Raw genomic sequence first — 6,278 nt, 5'->3', positions numbered from 1 at the left:
AGATAAATAACCTAAATCATAGTAATCAGGACTCTCAGCCATACAAGGCACCAAAATGATTACCTGGCCTTAATCTCAACCCTACCCTAAAACATCACAAGGTAAGAAAACAACATACTACCGCCAAGGTTCCCAACATCTTAAAGGACTTCTGACCCACACAATTCTGATTTACCCTCAGTATAAGGTCTAGAACCCAGTTATTCGTTTGTTGGTATTGCTGTTACTCTGTGTTCTCTCATTCCTATACCCTGCCCCTCTTAAAAGAAAAAAGAGTTTTACATTATTCCTAAAATCCATCCTTTATCAAGACCTCCTCATCTGTTGGTGCATGTAAGATGGAAAACAAATATATTAGTTTACCATTTTGCTCTCAATTTACCTTGCTTTCTAATCTTTCAACATATCATTAATCACAAATTAGCACCCACACTAGAGACAAAACTCCTGGGCAAAGTTTAGAGCCCACACAAACCTATACTAACAGGTCTTATGCTACTTACTCTCGTACTACTTTTTCTATTTTTATTTTCAATCCTTTTGTATCTTGCCTTTGTGTTCTTTAATTTTCGTATCTATACTTTTTTTTCATATCCCTCTTCACCCATCTTTTTTTTCTTCTGGTTAATCCTTTGCTTCCCTTATCCCCTTAAAACCAAAAGCTGATACTATTTTACATTTTTTTGGTTTTTTCCTCTCAAATATTATTATCCATTCCTCTGTCATTCAAAACAAGCCTTTTTTTCTGGGCCTAATTTCTTTTCTTTTAACCTACCAATTAACATAACTGGATTATTTCCTTTTTCCCCCTCCATTTTTCCTTCTTTCTCCCTTCACAAACAATTTCTACCACCTTTTGATCTCTCTCCAACATTTAATCTAACAATCCCCCAGATACTTACAATAAAGTGTCTACCACCCCTCTACTATACCACATAACAAAGTTAACTACTCCCATATAACCCCATTTCTCTAACACCCCAAATAACTACATCAAGATGTCAAGAAAACAACAGAACTTAAGAGTTCATAGAAAAATAATAACAGTAATAATAATAATGAGAGTCAAAAGTAAACAAACACAAACCAGACTTAAATTAAATGCCTGAAATTAAACAGTCTGTGGAATTAACATAAACAGAAAAAGATGAAGAAAGAGTTCAAAATAAAAAGTGAAAAAAATAGAAAGGCTAGAAACCTCACTACATGCCTTACAAGGAAAACTCCAAACTAAAACACAAAAGTCAAACACGACAATTATGCAATGCTATCGAAGAACAGATAACTAGAATGGAAGAGATGGAAACCTGAATTGGTAAGCTTGAAAATGTATTTATAAACCCCAGTGTAAAAGAAGAACAAATAAAAAAACAAATCAAAATGCAAAAGAGACCAATTAAAGCTAGAGACCAAAGTGGGCCGCAATCAAGAGGAACAACCTACATCTTCTAGGGATTCTGGAAGAGGAAAGAAGAAAACAATGCACAGAAGAACTCCTGACAGAAACATTCCTCAATGCCTAAACGATGCAAAGGTAATTATCCAGGAAGTCAAACAAACCCCACTCAGGAGAGATTCCAAAAGGAAAGCTCCCCAGCATATTGTCAAGGTATTGAACACCATTGAATTGACATAGAAAAAACCCTAACAGCAATCAGAGAAAAAAGAACAAATACCTACAAAGGATCAGCAATTAGAACAACTTCAGACTTCTCAGAAGAAACCATATGGGCAAGAAGATAATGGATTGATGTATATGTAAGGTAGTCGTGAGGTGCCAGAGACCAAATCAGTCGAATTAGAGAAAACAGACTTTATTGGGGAGAAAAACCCAGCCTGGACGAAGTCCCACAGTGTCTGGGCCGGGGGAGTCGTAATGCAGGTTCCAGGGGTGGTGCTTCTATATGGACAGGTATGTCCGGGTTTCTGGAATGTAAGGTGTCTTCCTGGTTCCAGGTGTATTCGTGTCAGGTACAGAGTGGTGGGTGGGAACAAAGCAGGCACTAGGCCAAATGGGCCGTGAACAAAATGGGCCATGAGCAAAATGGGCCGTGAGTAAAAGAAAGAAAATAACTTGTAAAGCTGCTGACAGGTTACATAGCCAGCTCTGGTCATCTCCGGAGGTGTGTGTGAGAGATTCAAGGCCACTTGCTGCTAGAAACCGGCCTAGCATTGATCCAGCCATACAGTATACAGGGTCCTAAAGGAAACACACACACACACACACACACACACACACACAAATAACAGGTCAATCTTGAAACCTTTAACCAGCAAAAATATGACTCAAGTATGATGGAGAAATAAAAGTATTTAAAGAAAGGGAAAATTAAGAAACAAAACCATCACTACCAAAAATACTCAAAGTAATTCTGAGTACTTTATGGTCACAATTTCAACAACACACATACCTGTAGCCAACATACAAGAAAATCCCTCATAAAAAAGTAATACACACTGAGGAATATCCAGAGCAATGAAGTAACACAGGAAGAACAAAGAAACTAAATCCAGCACACATTCAATTCACACAACATAAGAACAAATATGAAGCAACATGATAGTAAGAAATATATCCATATCAATAATCTCACTGAATAACAGACTGCATGTACCAATAAAGAGAGAAAATAGTACAGTGGATGAGAAAACAAAATCTATCAATATGCTGCCTATAAGAAACACACCTCAGAAACACAGACATGAGCAGACTAAAAATCAGACTGGACAGAAGCATACCATGAAAACAGCAACAAAAAAGAAGTAAAGGTAGTAATATTACTCTCTGAGAAAATAGACTTCAAAGCAATAACATAATAAGATAATAAGACAATAACACAATAACAGAAGACAAAAGTACAGACACAACATAATGATCAAGGGAAATAGACCCCAAGAATATATAAGTATAATAAAAATACATGCACCCAATAAAATACCCTCAAAATGCCTCAATAAAATAAAATATTCACAGAATTGATAAAGGATATCGACACCATGGAAATGAAAACTGGAGACTTCCTCTAACAAGAAAAGGCAGAACATGAAGGAAACATCCCAAGAAAGACACAAAAACGTTCAACATCACGATCAGCAAGATCAAATTCATAGACATACACAGAATGCTCCATCTAACAACAATCATAGTATACATTTTTCTCCAAAGCAAATGGAACATTCTCGAGACTAGACTGCATAATAGGCAGAAAGTAAGCTTCAAGAAACTGTAAAAAAAAACAAACCTGTGATCTTCCATAATACTAAAAAATGATTAGGTCATAAAACAAATTAGAAAGGAAAACAAAAATTCCTTGAGACAAATGAGAATGATAACACAACATATCAAAACATTTGGGTCACAGGAAAAGCAGTAATCAGAGGTCAATTTATAGCAATTTTTAAAAAGGGGAGAAAAAACATAGGCACTCCAATGAAAGAAGGAAGGAATTGTAAGGCTCCAAGCAGAAAAAATAACACGTGAAAAAATGGATAAAGTAAAAAAGACAAGAAGCTGGTTCTTGGATAGGATTAACCAAATAAATAGAACACTGGCAATCTTAGCAAAGTGAGGGGGGAAAGAAAAAGGAATGATGCTACACCGAGAACAAGAGGTGAAAAGGGTGACATCTCAATAGATCCAAATGAATAAAAAGAGTAATAACACACTGCCATGAAAAACTGTATTCAAAGCAATTCGACACTCTGGAAGAAATGGAAAGATACTTATAAATATATCACTCACTCTAATTAATGCTGACAGATATTGAAAAATACAACAGAATCATAACAAAAGAAGAAATAGAACAGATCATTAACAAACTACCAAGAAAATCTAAGGACCAGATGGTTTCACAGGGGAATTCTACCAAGTCTTACAAACATTACACTAACTCCACACAAACTATGCCAGACACAGAAAAAGACAACTCCCAAATCTGTTTGTGAAGCTAGTATAACACTGATACCCAAACCACACAAAGATCTCACAAAGATAGAAAAAACTACAAAACACTATCTCTCATGAACATAGATGCTAAAATCCTAACAAAATTCTGGCCAATGGAATTCAACATCATATAAAAACAATTCACCTTGAACAAGTAGGATTCATTCCAGGGGTACAGGGATAATTTAGTACTTGAAAAGCTATCAATGTAATCTACCACACAAACAAGGCAAAGAATAAAAGCCACACAGTCATATTATTGGATGCAGAAAATTTATTTGACAATATCCAATACCCATTTTTATAATAAAATAGGAATAGAAGAGAAATTTCAATATAATAAAACCAATATATGAAAGACAAACAGAAAACATCACCCTCAATGGGGAAAAGTTAGAAACATTTCCACTGATAATAGGTACCAGAAAAGGATGTGCCTTATCACCACTCTTATTCAACATTGTGCTGGAAGTCTTAGCTAGAGCCATCAGATAAGATTAACAACAACAAGTAGGCAAAGAAGGAGAGAAACTCTTGCTCTGTGGACTATATGTTCCTATACCCAGAAAACCCACCCAAAAATCTCTACAAAAGGCCTACTGGAAACAGTCGAGGGATATGGCAAGGTAGCAGAACATAAAATTAACCACCAAAAATATCTATCAGATTCTTATATACCAGCAAAAAGAGTTACGATAAAGACATTAAGAAAGTCATGCCATTTACCATAACCACACAAAAGATGAAATACTTAGCAATGAGCCTCACTGAAGGAACAAAAATCTATACAGAAAATACAGAACACTACTACAAGAAACCAAAAAGGCCTTCATAAATGTAAGAATATCCATCCTCGTGAATAGGCAGATTTAATATTGTGAACATGTCAATACTATCTAAAATAATCTATAGATAGAAGACAATCCCAATTCAAATCCCCAATACATTCTTTAAAGACATGGAAAACTAATCACAAATTTCATATGGGTAGCCAAAAGACACAGGATAAGCAAAGAACTTCTTAAAAAGGAGAATCAAGTAGGAGAACTTACACTGCCCAACATTAAAGCCTACTACACAACCACAGTAGTCAAAACAGCCTGGTATTGTACATTGAGAAACATATAGACCAATGGATCAGAGCACCCAGATCTAAATGAATGCATAAGCCCACAGGCAACTAATCTTTGACAAGAACCTAGAAGTACCCAATGGGACAAAGACAGTCTCTTCAACAAATAATGTTGGACAAACTGGATTTCCATATGCAGAAAAATGAAACATATTTATCCCTATGCATAAAAATGAACTCAAGATAGATTAAAGACCTAAATGTAAACCCTAGATCAGGATCATCAATGAGAAGAGAGATACAAACTTCAGGGCGCTATTGCAGGGCATACATAAGACTGCCAAGCATAAATCATAACTAAGGAAGTGCACACAACAGAAAAATGTAAAATGCTAATAATTCATTTATACAAAGGAAAAGCTTAGGAGGTTTAGGAATAAAATAGGACGCGTCAATGTTAGAGAAAATCTTCAACTGCTCTTTTCAACTTGACTTTCTAGTCCTTGGACAGCAGTTTGCAAATAGGGAGGACGTATGGTTTTTCGTGTCGTATTTCATTGGAATGCTCACATATACTTCGCAGGTATGCTGTCCCTGTCAGTTCTCTGCGCTCAGTCTGGTGTTTCTAATCACTCTTACGGCCAGCCTTTCCAGAAAGTCTAAAGTCTTCTCTTACATGATATATATTCTCTCATTGTTTCTAATTTGAGTATTTCCCTAAATTTATATTTCATTTATAGTAAAATGCACACTTGATTGGCTATGGGGTTAAGGGTGGCACCCTTGATAAGATGGATGAACAAATTCTACTATACCAAGCTGGAGAGCTGGTCTCTCCTGATAACATTTACAGAGAATGTGAGACAGTCTCATGAGCCTTGTTTTCAGAGAGCATACTGCCTGTCTTTCCTTCGAGAGCATTTTATGGTTCCTTTCAATCTTCTTTTACAACCATACATTTCAAATGCATCAGTTGCTCCTAAGTTTTCCTTATTCGTTTTCTAACTTTTACATGCATAGGAAAGAAGCCATTGAAAACACCGTGCCTTAGATCAGGTGCACCTTAGTCTCCAAAGCGACCCCTGTGTCTTCCACATGTTCAGAGGTCTTGGGCAGCAGATTTACCCAATATGTGTTGTTTAATTTCCTGACTGCTGCTTCCAGGAGAATTGACTGTGGACCAAAGTAAAATGAAACCGTTCACAACTTCAGTCTTCAAAGATTCATCATGCTGTTGTCTATTGTTGCAACTGTGGGGGT

The sequence above is a fragment of the Tenrec ecaudatus genome, chromosome 5 (assembly GCF_050624435.1).
Source record: "Tenrec ecaudatus isolate mTenEca1 chromosome 5, mTenEca1.hap1, whole genome shotgun sequence".
In the NCBI taxonomy this organism is placed as follows: domain Eukaryota; kingdom Metazoa; phylum Chordata; class Mammalia; order Afrosoricida; family Tenrecidae; genus Tenrec; species Tenrec ecaudatus.
Note: the sequence above shows the minus strand (reverse complement) of the source record.